Source organism: Schistocerca americana, chromosome 8 (genome assembly GCF_021461395.2).
Source record: "Schistocerca americana isolate TAMUIC-IGC-003095 chromosome 8, iqSchAmer2.1, whole genome shotgun sequence".
Lineage (NCBI taxonomy): Eukaryota > Metazoa > Arthropoda > Insecta > Orthoptera > Acrididae > Schistocerca > Schistocerca americana.
Genome location: NC_060126.1, coordinates 69,797,085 through 69,810,181, shown reverse-complemented (window position 1 = coordinate 69,810,181; position 13,097 = coordinate 69,797,085). Strand labels below are relative to the sequence as shown.

General features: G+C 50.9%; 14 non-coding genes across 14 annotated transcripts; 7 read left to right on the top strand and 7 right to left on the bottom strand.

Annotated features, from left to right (window-relative positions):
* The first annotated feature begins 576 nt into the window (after positions 1 to 576).
* On the top strand, positions 577 to 648 carry Trnae-uuc. The gene has a single exon. It is a non-coding gene; the product is annotated as a tRNA-Glu (tRNA).
* A 1,015-nt stretch (positions 649 to 1,663) lies between these two features.
* Trnag-ccc lies at positions 1,664 to 1,735 on the bottom strand. The gene has a single exon. It is a non-coding gene; the product is annotated as a tRNA-Gly (tRNA).
* A 639-nt stretch (positions 1,736 to 2,374) lies between these two features.
* On the top strand, positions 2,375 to 2,446 carry Trnae-uuc. Its single transcript has one exon. It is a non-coding gene; the product is annotated as a tRNA-Glu (tRNA).
* A 1,015-nt stretch (positions 2,447 to 3,461) lies between these two features.
* Positions 3,462 to 3,533, bottom strand: Trnag-ccc. The gene has a single exon. It is a non-coding gene; the product is annotated as a tRNA-Gly (tRNA).
* Positions 3,534 to 4,172: 639 nt separating this feature from the next.
* Trnae-uuc lies at positions 4,173 to 4,244 on the top strand. The gene has a single exon. It is a non-coding gene; the product is annotated as a tRNA-Glu (tRNA).
* Positions 4,245 to 5,259: 1,015 nt separating this feature from the next.
* On the bottom strand, positions 5,260 to 5,331 carry Trnag-ccc. Its single transcript has one exon. It is a non-coding gene; the product is annotated as a tRNA-Gly (tRNA).
* Positions 5,332 to 5,970: 639 nt separating this feature from the next.
* On the top strand, positions 5,971 to 6,042 carry Trnae-uuc. Its single transcript has one exon. It is a non-coding gene; the product is annotated as a tRNA-Glu (tRNA).
* Positions 6,043 to 7,057: 1,015 nt separating this feature from the next.
* On the bottom strand, positions 7,058 to 7,129 carry Trnag-ccc. Its single transcript has one exon. It is a non-coding gene; the product is annotated as a tRNA-Gly (tRNA).
* A 639-nt stretch (positions 7,130 to 7,768) lies between these two features.
* Positions 7,769 to 7,840, top strand: Trnae-uuc. Its single transcript has one exon. It is a non-coding gene; the product is annotated as a tRNA-Glu (tRNA).
* A 1,015-nt stretch (positions 7,841 to 8,855) lies between these two features.
* On the bottom strand, positions 8,856 to 8,927 carry Trnag-ccc. Its single transcript has one exon. It is a non-coding gene; the product is annotated as a tRNA-Gly (tRNA).
* A 639-nt stretch (positions 8,928 to 9,566) lies between these two features.
* Positions 9,567 to 9,638, top strand: Trnae-uuc. Its single transcript has one exon. It is a non-coding gene; the product is annotated as a tRNA-Glu (tRNA).
* A 1,015-nt stretch (positions 9,639 to 10,653) lies between these two features.
* Positions 10,654 to 10,725, bottom strand: Trnag-ccc. Its single transcript has one exon. It is a non-coding gene; the product is annotated as a tRNA-Gly (tRNA).
* Positions 10,726 to 11,364: 639 nt separating this feature from the next.
* Trnae-uuc lies at positions 11,365 to 11,436 on the top strand. The gene has a single exon. It is a non-coding gene; the product is annotated as a tRNA-Glu (tRNA).
* A 1,015-nt stretch (positions 11,437 to 12,451) lies between these two features.
* On the bottom strand, positions 12,452 to 12,523 carry Trnag-ccc. Its single transcript has one exon. It is a non-coding gene; the product is annotated as a tRNA-Gly (tRNA).
* Positions 12,524 to 13,097: the final 574 nt, after the last annotated feature.

Sequence of the window (13,097 nt, the reverse complement as noted above, 5' to 3'; positions counted from 1 at the left end):
CGACCCTGCTGCAGGCGCTCTGCCCGCCGGCACATCGGAACGCGGTGCCACGTTGCTTCCAGGGCGATGCACTGTAACTAGACGCAGCATTGACTTCCGCCGAGAAATCCACCCTTTCATGTACGGCATGGTGGGAAAACAATTCTGAAATTAGAACTTCTTAGTGAGGCTGCGGTGGCGAGTATTCCTGTATGCCTCGGTGGCGCAGTGGGCTGCGCATGTCATTATCTTAAGGGCGTACGTTCTATCCTCAACTCAGCCATCTCATTTTCTCTCCACGACGGTGAAAGGCACAGCATAGCTTTTGCGAGGTAAGGCCGTATTTGCCGTTTATTACCACCTAGGCTACTTTGCGTCAACGTGTGTTTGTTTCCAGTTATTACTAATTACAGTTTTGCTAGTTGCACTCGAGACTGAAAGCGATGTTTGCCTAGTATGACTTGCGCGCTTTGGGAGTGAGTAAGCGGGATCGTGGTGGCGGACAGAGTTCAGCGTTGGCGCCAGATTCGGCCCTAAAGTTGCGTGGAGGAGACGTATTTCTGGACGCATACACACGTAGTGGATCGTTGAGGTGTGTCCGGTATGGTCTAGTGGCTAGGATACCTGGCTTTCACCCAGGAGGCCCGGGTTCGATTCCCGGTACCTGAACGTGAATTCTCGGGGCTGAGATGAGAAAACTTCTCACGGCCGTTTTTCGTCTTCGTGGAGCTGCTGCTCTGGGTTCCAAGTATTAGGTGAGAGAAAGTCAAGGAAAAGAGATACATCCTCACGTTAATGGCGGGGCCGTTTTGAAGGGAGAGGAGACGGTTTTGCGGTTTTGGACTGCTGATGCGACACTGTTGCATTGCCCGTTAGCTCAGTGGGCTGTAGCGTCGTGCTAGTAACGCGTAGGTCATGGGTTCCTTCCCTCCACGGGCCATTCCATTTTCTCCCCTAATAGGAAATGCTGCCTCCTGCGAGACTCTGCCAGGCAGATTCTAAATGATGTGCACATCCAGCTAGAAGTCTGAACGTTTCGCTAAGGGGTTGCCAACGGCCAGCTCACTTTCAATTAATGAAGTTAAGCAGACGTTTGCGTGGTTAGTGAGTGGATGGGTGATCGTCCGGGAACTCTGCGTGCTATTGGACCCTTCCATTTCAACCCCCACCCTCCTCCTTTTATGCTACAGTGTTGACGTGCTATGATGCCTCCCTAAGCAATTTAAATTACGTTAACGAACATATGATCGACAATTTAATGAGGCTGTTTGCAAAAAGAGCGCAAGGAAAGTGCAAGAACGACTTTGGCAATAACAGAACCGTACGAATCAACAGATAATTTCTCAAATGTGTAGATAACACTGTGCGAAGCAGTGAGATTTCCGAAATTTGTAAATGAAAGTTTAGCTTTTCGTATTGAAAAGGAAAAGTACTCTTGATTACTTTATTTCTCGCAGCCGATTGTCGTACTTCTCCTGTCATATCGGCCCCACCGCCGAGCGGCAGCGAGCGGCAGTCGAGCAAAGTCGGGCCAAGTCGACACACGATGAAGTGAAATTAATCCACTTAGCTGGAACGAGGCAGGAGACGAGGAGATACTACCTGTGCCGCGACACGTGGCAATTTCGAGGTTCGTATGGTCTAGAACACACACTATTGCGCTACGCAAAAATGACAATCCTCCTGCGGTGGCCGGGAATCGAACACGGATCAACTGCTTGGGAAGCAACCATGCTGACCGTTACACCACCACCGCATTGCGCTGCAGGCTTCCTGTGTCGCGGTGCGTTGTCGCCCCTGCTGCCACCAGAGGATCAAGCGACCCTGCTGCAGGCGCTCTGCCCGCCGGCACATCGGAACGCGGTGCCACGTTGCTTCCAGGGCGATGCACTGTAACTAGACGCAGCATTGACTTCCGCCGAGAAATCCACCCTTTCATGTACGGCATGGTGGGAAAACAATTCTGAAATTAGAACTTCTTAGTGAGGCTGCGGTGGCGAGTATTCCTGTATGCCTCGGTGGCGCAGTGGGCTGCGCATGTCATTATCTTAAGGGCGTACGTTCTATCCTCAACTCAGCCATCTCATTTTCTCTCCACGACGTTGAAAGGCACAGCATAGCTTTTGCGAGGTAAGGCCGTATTTGCCGTTTATTACCACCTAGGCTACTTTGCGTCAACGTGTGTTTGTTTCCAGTTATTACTAATTACAGTTTTGCTAGTTGCACTCGAGACTGAAAGCGATGTTTGCCTAGTATGACTTGCGCGCTTTGGGAGTGAGTAAGCGGGATCGTGGTGGCGGACAGAGTTCAGCGTTGGCGCCAGATTCGGCCCTAAAGTTGCGTGGAGGAGACGTATTTCTGGACGCATACACACGTAGTGGATCGTTGAGGTGTGTCCGGTATGGTCTAGTGGCTAGGATACCTGGCTTTCACCCAGGAGGCCCGGGTTCGATTCCCGGTACCTGAACGTGAATTCTCGGGGCTGAGATGAGAAAACTTCTCACGGCCGTTTTTCGTCTTCGTGGAGCTGCTGCTCTGGGTTCCAAGTATTAGGTGAGAGAAAGTCAAGGAAAAGAGATACATCCTCACGTTAATGGCGGGGCCGTTTTGAAGGGAGAGGAGACGGTTTTGCGGTTTTGGACTGCTGATGCGACACTGTTGCATTGCCCGTTAGCTCAGTGGGCTGTAGCGTCGTGCTAGTAACGCGTAGGTCATGGGTTCCTTCCCTCCACGGGCCATTCCATTTTCTCCCCTAATAGGAAATGCTGCCTCCTGCGAGACTCTGCCAGGCAGATTCTAAATGATGTGCACATCCAGCTAGAAGTCTGAACGTTTCGCTAAGGGGTTGCCAACGGCCAGCTCACTTTCAATTAATGAAGTTAAGCAGACGTTTGCGTGGTTAGTGAGTGGATGGGTGATCGTCCGGGAACTCTGCGTGCTATTGGACCCTTCCATTTCAACCCCCACCCTCCTCCTTTTATGCTACAGTGTTGACGTGCTATGATGCCTCCCTAAGCAATTTAAATTACGTTAACGAACATATGATCGACAATTTAATGAGGCTGTTTGCAAAAAGAGCGCAAGGAAAGTGCAAGAACGACTTTGGCAATAACAGAACCGTACGAATCAACAGATAATTTCTCAAATGTGTAGATAACACTGTGCGAAGCAGTGAGATTTCCGAAATTTGTAAATGAAAGTTTAGCTTTTCGTATTGAAAAGGAAAAGTACTCTTGATTACTTTATTTCTCGCAGCCGATTGTCGTACTTCTCCTGTCATATCGGCCCCACCGCCGAGCGGCAGCGAGCGGCAGTCGAGCAAAGTCGGGCCAAGTCGACACACGATGAAGTGAAATTAATCCACTTAGCTGGAACGAGGCAGGAGACGAGGAGATACTACCTGTGCCGCGACACGTGGCAATTTCGAGGTTCGCATGGTCTAGAACACACACTATTGCGCTACGCAAAAATGACAATCCTCCTGCGGTGGCCGGGAATCGAACACGGATCAACTGCTTGGGAAGCAACCATGCTGACCGTTACACCACCACCGCATTGCGCTGCAGGCTTCCTGTGTCGCGGTGCGTTGTCGCCCCTGCTGCCACCAGAGGATCAAGCGACCCTGCTGCAGGCGCTCTGCCCGCCGGCACATCGGAACGCGGTGCCACGTTGCTTCCAGGGCGATGCACTGTAACTAGACGCAGCATTGACTTCCGCCGAGAAATCCACCCTTTCATGTACGGCATGGTGGGAAAACAATTCTGAAATTAGAACTTCTTAGTGAGGCTGCGGTGGCGAGTATTCCTGTATGCCTCGGTGGCGCAGTGGGCTGCGCATGTCATTATCTTAAGGGCGTACGTTCTATCCTCAACTCAGCCATCTCATTTTCTCTCCACGACGGTGAAAGGCACAGCATAGCTTTTGCGAGGTAAGGCCGTATTTGCCGTTTATTACCACCTAGGCTACTTTGCGTCAACGTGTGTTTGTTTCCAGTTATTACTAATTACAGTTTTGCTAGTTGCACTCGAGACTGAAAGCGATGTTTGCCTAGTATGACTTGCGCGCTTTGGGAGTGAGTAAGCGGGATCGTGGTGGCGGACAGAGTTCAGCGTTGGCGCCAGATTCGGCCCTAAAGTTGCGTGGAGGAGACGTATTTCTGGACGCATACACACGTAGTGGATCGTTGAGGTGTGTCCGGTATGGTCTAGTGGCTAGGATACCTGGCTTTCACCCAGGAGGCCCGGGTTCGATTCCCGGTACCTGAACGTGAATTCTCGGGGCTGAGATGAGAAAACTTCTCACGGCCGTTTTTCGTCTTCGTGGAGCTGCTGCTCTGGGTTCCAAGTATTAGGTGAGAGAAAGTCAAGGAAAAGAGATACATCCTCACGTTAATGGCGGGGCCGTTTTGAAGGGAGAGGAGACGGTTTTGCGGTTTTGGACTGCTGATGCGACACTGTTGCATTGCCCGTTAGCTCAGTGGGCTGTAGCGTCGTGCTAGTAACGCGTAGGTCATGGGTTCCTTCCCTCCACGGGCCATTCCATTTTCTCCCCTAATAGGAAATGCTGCCTCCTGCGAGACTCTGCCAGGCAGATTCTAAATGATGTGCACATCCAGCTAGAAGTCTGAACGTTTCGCTAAGGGGTTGCCAACGGCCAGCTCACTTTCAATTAATGAAGTTAAGCAGACGTTTGCGTGGTTAGTGAGTGGATGGGTGATCGTCCGGGAACTCTGCGTGCTATTGGACCCTTCCATTTCAACCCCCACCCTCCTCCTTTTATGCTACAGTGTTGACGTGCTATGATGCCTCCCTAAGCAATTTAAATTACGTTAACGAACATATGATCGACAATTTAATGAGGCTGTTTGCAAAAAGAGCGCAAGGAAAGTGCAAGAACGACTTTGGCAATAACAGAACCGTACGAATCAACAGATAATTTCTCAAATGTGTAGATAACACTGTGCGAAGCAGTGAGATTTCCGAAATTTGTAAATGAAAGTTTAGCTTTTCGTATTGAAAAGGAAAAGTACTCTTGATTACTTTATTTCTCGCAGCCGATTGTCGTACTTCTCCTGTCATATCGGCCCCACCGCCGAGCGGCAGCGAGCGGCAGTCGAGCAAAGTCGGGCCAAGTCGACACACGATGAAGTGAAATTAATCCACTTAGCTGGAACGAGGCAGGAGACGAGGAGATACTACCTGTGCCGCGACACGTGGCAATTTCGAGGTTCGCATGGTCTAGAACACACACTATTGCGCTACGCAAAAATGACAATCCTCCTGCGGTGGCCGGGAATCGAACACGGATCAACTGCTTGGGAAGCAACCATGCTGACCGTTACACCACCACCGCATTGCGCTGCAGGCTTCCTGTGTCGCGGTGCGTTGTCGCCCCTGCTGCCACCAGAGGATCAAGCGACCCTGCTGCAGGCGCTCTGCCCGCCGGCACATCGGAACGCGGTGCCACGTTGCTTCCAGGGCGATGCACTGTAACTAGACGCAGCATTGACTTCCGCCGAGAAATCCACCCTTTCATGTACGGCATGGTGGGAAAACAATTCTGAAATTAGAACTTCTTAGTGAGGCTGCGGTGGCGAGTATTCCTGTATGCCTCGGTGGCGCAGTGGGCTGCGCATGTCATTATCTTAAGGGCGTACGTTCTATCCTCAACTCAGCCATCTCATTTTCTCTCCACGACGGTGAAAGGCACAGCATAGCTTTTGCGAGGTAAGGCCGTATTTGCCGTTTATTACCACCTAGGCTACTTTGCGTCAACGTGTGTTTGTTTCCAGTTATTACTAATTACAGTTTTGCTAGTTGCACTCGAGACTGAAAGCGATGTTTGCCTAGTATGACTTGCGCGCTTTGGGAGTGAGTAAGCGGGATCGTGGTGGCGGACAGAGTTCAGCGTTGGCGCCAGATTCGGCCCTAAAGTTGCGTGGAGGAGACGTATTTCTCGACGCATACACACGTAGTGGATCGTTGAGGTGTGTCCGGTATGGTCTAGTGGCTAGGATACCTGGCTTTCACCCAGGAGGCCCGGGTTCGATTCCCGGTACCTGAACGTGAATTCTCGGGGCTGAGATGAGAAAACTTCTCACGGCCGTTTTTCGTCTTCGTGGAGCTGCTGCTCTGGGTTCCAAGTATTAGGTGAGAGAAAGTCAAGGAAAAGAGATACATCCTCACGTTAATGGCGGGGCCGTTTTGAAGGGAGAGGAGACGGTTTTGCGGTTTTGGACTGCTGATGCGACACTGTTGCATTGCCCGTTAGCTCAGTGGGCTGTAGCGTCGTGCTAGTAACGCGTAGGTCATGGGTTCCTTCCCTCCACGGGCCATTCCATTTTCTCCCCTAATAGGAAATGCTGCCTCCTGCGAGACTCTGCCAGGCAGATTCTAAATGATGTGCACATCCAGCTAGAAGTCTGAACGTTTCGCTAAGGGGTTGCCAACGGCCAGCTCACTTTCAATTAATGAAGTTAAGCAGACGTTTGCGTGGTTAGTGAGTGGATGGGTGATCGTCCGGGAACTCTGCGTGCTATTGGACCCTTCCATTTCAACCCCCACCCTCCTCCTTTTATGCTACAGTGTTGACGTGCTATGATGCCTCCCTAAGCAATTTAAATTACGTTAACGAACATATGATCGACAATTTAATGAGGCTGTTTGCAAAAAGAGCGCAAGGAAAGTGCAAGAACGACTTTGGCAATAACAGAACCGTACGAATCAACAGATAATTTCTCAAATGTGTAGATAACACTGTGCGAAGCAGTGAGATTTCCGAAATTTGTAAATGAAAGTTTAGCTTTTCGTATTGAAAAGGAAAAGTACTCTTGATTACTTTATTTCTCGCAGCCGATTGTCGTACTTCTCCTGTCATATCGGCCCCACCGCCCAGCGGCAGCGAGCGGCAGTCGAGCAAAGTCGGGCCAAGTCGACACACGATGAAGTGAAATTAATCCACTTAGCTGGAACGAGGCAGGAGACGAGGAGATACTACCTGTGCCGCGACACGTGGCAATTTCGAGGTTCGCATGGTCTAGAACACACACTATTGCGCTACGCAAAAATGACAATCCTCCTGCGGTGGCCGGGAATCGAACACGGATCAACTGCTTGGGAAGCAACCATGCTGACCGTTACACCACCACCGCATTGCGCTGCAGGCTTCCTGTGTCGCGGTGCGTTGTCGCCCCTGCTGCCACCAGAGGATCAAGCGACCCTGCTGCAGGCGCTCTGCCCGCCGGCACATCGGAACGCGGTGCCACGTTGCTTCCAGGGCGATGCACTGTAACTAGACGCAGCATTGACTTCCGCCGAGAAATCCACCCTTTCATGTACGGCATGGTGGGAAAACAATTCTGAAATTAGAACTTCTTAGTGAGGCTGCGGTGGCGAGTATTCCTGTATGCCTCGGTGGCGCAGTGGGCTGCGCATGTCATTATCTTAAGGGCGTACGTTCTATCCTCAACTCAGCCATCTCATTTTCTCTCCACGACGTTGAAAGGCACAGCATAGCTTTTGCGAGGTAAGGCCGTATTTGCCGTTTATTACCACCTAGGCTACTTTGCGTCAACGTGTGTTTGTTTCCAGTTATTACTAATTACAGTTTTGCTAGTTGCACTCGAGACTGAAAGCGATGTTTGCCTAGTATGACTTGCGCGCTTTGGGAGTGAGTAAGCGGGATCGTGGTGGCGGACAGAGTTCAGCGTTGGCGCCAGATTCGGCCCTAAAGTTGCGTGGAGGAGACGTATTTCTGGACGCATACACACGTAGTGGATCGTTGAGGTGTGTCCGGTATGGTCTAGTGGCTAGGATACCTGGCTTTCACCCAGGAGGCCCGGGTTCGATTCCCGGTACCTGAACGTGAATTCTCGGGGCTGAGATGAGAAAACTTCTCACGGCCGTTTTTCGTCTTCGTGGAGCTGCTGCTCTGGGTTCCAAGTATAAGGTGAGAGAAAGTCAAGGAAAAGAGATACATCCTCACGTTAATGGCGGGGCCGTTTTGAAGGGAGAGGAGACGGTTTTGCGGTTTTGGACTGCTGATGCGACACTGTTGCATTGCCCGTTAGCTCAGTGGGCTGTAGCGTCGTGCTAGTAACGCGTAGGTCATGGGTTCCTTCCCTCCACGGGCCATTCCATTTTCTCCCCTAATAGGAAATGCTGCCTCCTGCGAGACTCTGCCAGGCAGATTCTAAATGATGTGCACATCCAGCTAGAAGTCTGAACGTTTCGCTAAGGGGTTGCCAACGGCCAGCTCACTTTCAATTAATGAAGTTAAGCAGACGTTTGCGTGGTTAGTGAGTGGATGGGTGATCGTCCGGGAACTCTGCGTGCTATTGGACCCTTCCATTTCAACCCCCACCCTCCTCCTTTTATGCTACAGTGTTGACGTGCTATGATGCCTCCCTAAGCAATTTAAATTACGTTAACGAACATATGATCGACAATTTAATGAGGCTGTTTGCAAAAAGAGCGCAAGGAAAGTGCAAGAACGACTTTGGCAATAACAGAACCGTACGAATCAACAGATAATTTCTCAAATGTGTAGATAACACTGTGCGAAGCAGTGAGATTTCCGAAATTTGTAAATGAAAGTTTAGCTTTTCGTATTGAAAAGGAAAAGTACTCTTGATTACTTTATTTCTCGCAGCCGATTGTCGTACTTCTCCTGTCATATCGGCCCCACCGCCGAGCGGCAGCGAGCGGCAGTCGAGCAAAGTCGGGCCAAGTCGACACACGATGAAGTGAAATTAATCCACTTAGCTGGAACGAGGCAGGAGACGAGGAGATACTACCTGTGCCGCGACACGTGGCAATTTCGAGGTTCGCATGGTCTAGAACACACACTATTGCGCTACGCAAAAATGACAATCCTCCTGCGGTGGCCGGGAATCGAACACGGATCAACTGCTTGGGAAGCAACCATGCTGACCGTTACACCACCACCGCATTGCGCTGCAGGCTTCCTGTGTCGCGGTGCGTTGTCGCCCCTGCTGCCACCAGAGGATCAAGCGACCCTGCTGCAGGCGCTCTGCCCGCCGGCACATCGGAACGCGGTGCCACGTTGCTTCCAGGGCGATGCACTGTAACTAGACGCAGCATTGACTTCCGCCGAGAAATCCACCCTTTCATGTACGGCATGGTGGGAAAACAATTCTGAAATTAGAACTTCTTAGTGAGGCTGCGGTGGCGAGTATTCCTGTATGCCTCGGTGGCGCAGTGGGCTGCGCATGTCATTATCTTAAGGGCGTACGTTCTATCCTCAACTCAGCCATCTCATTTTCTCTCCACGACGTTGAAAGGCACAGCATAGCTTTTGCGAGGTAAGGCCGTATTTGCCGTTTATTACCACCTAGGCTACTTTGCGTCAACGTGTGTTTGTTTCCAGTTATTACTAATTACAGTTTTGCTAGTTGCACTCGAGACTGAAAGCGATGTTTGCCTAGTATGACTTGCGCGCTTTGGGAGTGAGTAAGCGGGATCGTGGTGGCGGACAGAGTTCAGCGTTGGCGCCAGATTCGGCCCTAAAGTTGCGTGGAGGAGACGTATTTCTGGACGCATACACACGTAGTGGATCGTTGAGGTGTGTCCGGTATGGTCTAGTGGCTAGGATACCTGGCTTTCACCCAGGAGGCCCGGGTTCGATTCCCGGTACCTGAACGTGAATTCTCGGGGCTGAGATGAGAAAACTTCTCACGGCCGTTTTTCGTCTTCGTGGAGCTGCTGCTCTGGGTTCCAAGTATAAGGTGAGAGAAAGTCAAGGAAAAGAGATACATCCTCACGTTAATGGCGGGGCCGTTTTGAAGGGAGAGGAGACGGTTTTGCGGTTTTGGACTGCTGATGCGACACTGTTGCATTGCCCGTTAGCTCAGTGGGCTGTAGCGTCGTGCTAGTAACGCGTAGGTCATGGGTTCCTTCCCTCCACGGGCCATTCCATTTTCTCCCCTAATAGGAAATGCTGCCTCCTGCGAGACTCTGCCAGGCAGATTCTAAATGATGTGCACATCCAGCTAGAAGTCTGAACGTTTCGCTAAGGGGTTGCCAACGGCCAGCTCACTTTCAATTAATGAAGTTAAGCAGACGTTTGCGTGGTTAGTGAGTGGATGGGTGATCGTCCGGGAACTCTGCGTGCTATTGGACCCTTCCATTTCAACCCCCACCCTCCTCCTTTTATGCTACAGTGTTGACGTGCTATGATGCCTCCCTAAGCAATTTAAATTACGTTAACGAACATATGATCGACAATTTAATGAGGCTGTTTGCAAAAAGAGCGCAAGGAAAGTGCAAGAACGACTTTGGCAATAACAGAACCGTACGAATCAACAGATAATTTCTCAAATGTGTAGATAACACTGTGCGAAGCAGTGAGATTTCCGAAATTTGTAAATGAAAGTTTAGCTTTTCGTATTGAAAAGGAAAAGTACTCTTGATTACTTTATTTCTCGCAGCCGATTGTCGTACTTCTCCTGTCATATCGGCCCCACCGCCGAGCGGCAGCGAGCGGCAGTCGAGCAAAGTCGGGCCAAGTCGACACACGATGAAGTGAAATTAATCCACTTAGCTGGAACGAGGCAGGAGACGAGGAGATACTACCTGTGCCGCGACACGTGGCAATTTCGAGGTTCGCATGGTCTAGAACACACACTATTGCGCTACGCAAAAATGACAATCCTCCTGCGGTGGCCGGGAATCGAACACGGATCAACTGCTTGGGAAGCAACCATGCTGACCGTTACACCACCACCGCATTGCGCTGCAGGCTTCCTGTGTCGCGGTGCGTTGTCGCCCCTGCTGCCACCAGAGGATCAAGCGACCCTGCTGCAGGCGCTCTGCCCGCCGGCACATCGGAACGCGGTGCCACGTTGCTTCCAGGGCGATGCACTGTAACTAGACGCAGCATTGACTTCCGCCGAGAAATCCACCCTTTCATGTACGGCATGGTGGGAAAACAATTCTGAAATTAGAACTTCTTAGTGAGGCTGCGGTGGCGAGTATTCCTGTATGCCTCGGTGGCGCAGTGGGCTGCGCATGTCATTATCTTAAGGGCGTACGTTCTATCCTCAACTCAGCCATCTCATTTTCTCTCCACGACGGTGAAAGGCACAGCATAGCTTTTGCGAGGTAAGGCCGTATTTGCCGTTTATTACCACCTAGGCTACTTTGCGTCAACGTGTGTTTGTTTCCAGTTATTACTAATTACAGTTTTGCTAGTTGCACTCGAGACTGAAAGCGATGTTTGCCTAGTATGACTTGCGCGCTTTGGGAGTGAGTAAGCGGGATCGTGGTGGCGGACAGAGTTCAGCGTTGGCGCCAGATTCGGCCCTAAAGTTGCGTGGAGGAGACGTATTTCTGGACGCATACACACGTAGTGGATCGTTGAGGTGTGTCCGGTATGGTCTAGTGGCTAGGATACCTGGCTTTCACCCAGGAGGCCCGGGTTCGATTCCCGGTACCTGAACGTGAATTCTCGGGGCTGAGATGAGAAAACTTCTCACGGCCGTTTTTCGTCTTCGTGGAGCTGCTGCTCTGGGTTCCAAGTATAAGGTGAGAGAAAGTCAAGGAAAAGAGATACATCCTCACGTTAATGGCGGGACCGTTTTGAAGGGAGAGGAGACGGTTTTGCGGTTTTGGACTGCTGATGCGACACTGTTGCATTGCCCGTTAGCTCAGTGGGCTGTAGCGTCGTGCTAGTAACGCGTCGGTCATGGGTTCAATCCCTCCACGGGCCATTCCATTTTCTCCCCTAATAGGAAATGCTGCCTCCTGCGAGACTCTGCCAGGCAGATTCTAAATGATGTGCACATCCAGCTAGAAGTCTGAACGTTTCGCTAAGGGGTTGCCAACGGCCAGCTCACTTTCAATTAATGAAGTTAAGCAGACGTTTGCGTGGTTAGTGAGTGGATGGGTGATCGTCCGGGAACTCTGCGTGCTATTGGACCCTTCCATTTCAACCCCCACCCTCCTCCTTTTATGCTACAGTGTTGACGTGCTATGATGCCTCCCTAAGCAATTTAAATTACGTTAACGAACATATGATCCACAATTTAATGAGGCTGTTTGCAAAAAGAGCGCAAGGAAAGTGCAAGAACGACTTTGGCAATAACAGAACCGTACGAATCAACAGATAATTTCTCAAATGTGTAGATAACACTGTGCGAAGCAGTGAGATTTCCGAAATTTGTAAATGAAAGTTTAGCTTTTCGTATTGAAAAGGAAAAGTACTCTTGATTACTTTATTTCTCGCAGCCGATTGTCGTACTTCTCCTGTCATATCGGCCCCACCGCCGAGCGGCAGCGAGCGGCAGTCGAGCAAAGTCGGGCCAAGTCGACACACGATGAAGTGAAATTAATCCACTTAGCTGGAACGAGGCAGGAGACGAGGAGATACTACCTGTGCCGCGACACGTGGCAATTTCGAGGATCGCATGGTCTAGAACACACACTATTGCGCTACGCAAAAATGACAATCCTCCTGCGGTGGCCGGGAATCGAACACGGATCAACTGCTTGGGAAGCAACCATGCTGACCGTTACACCACCACCGCATTGCGCTGCAGGCTTCCTGTGTCGCGGTGTGTTGTCGCCCCTGCTGCCACCAGAGGATCAAGCGACCCTGCTGCAAGCGCTCTGCCCGCCGGCACATCGGAACGCGGTGCCACGTTGCTTCCAGGGCGATGCACTGTAACTAGACGCAGCATTGACTTCCGCCGAGAAATCCACCCTTTCATGTACGGCATGGTGGGAAAACAATTCTGAAATTAGAACTTCTTAGTGAGGCTGCGGTGGCGAGTATTCCTGTATGCCTCGGTGGCGCAGTGGGCTGCGCATGTCATTATCTTAAGGGCGTACGTTCTATCCTCAACTCAGCCATCTCATTTTCTCTCCACGACGGTGAAAGGCACAGCATAGCTTTTGCGAGGTAAGGCCGTATTTGCCGTTTATTACCACCTAGGCTACTTTGCGTCAACGTGTGTTTGTTTCCAGTTATTACTAATTACAGTTTTGCTAGTTGCACTCGAGACTGAAAGCGATGTTTGCCTAGTATGACTTGCGCGCTTTGGGAGTGAGTAAGCGGGATCGTGGTGGCGGACAGAGTTCAGCGTTGGCGCCAGATTCGGC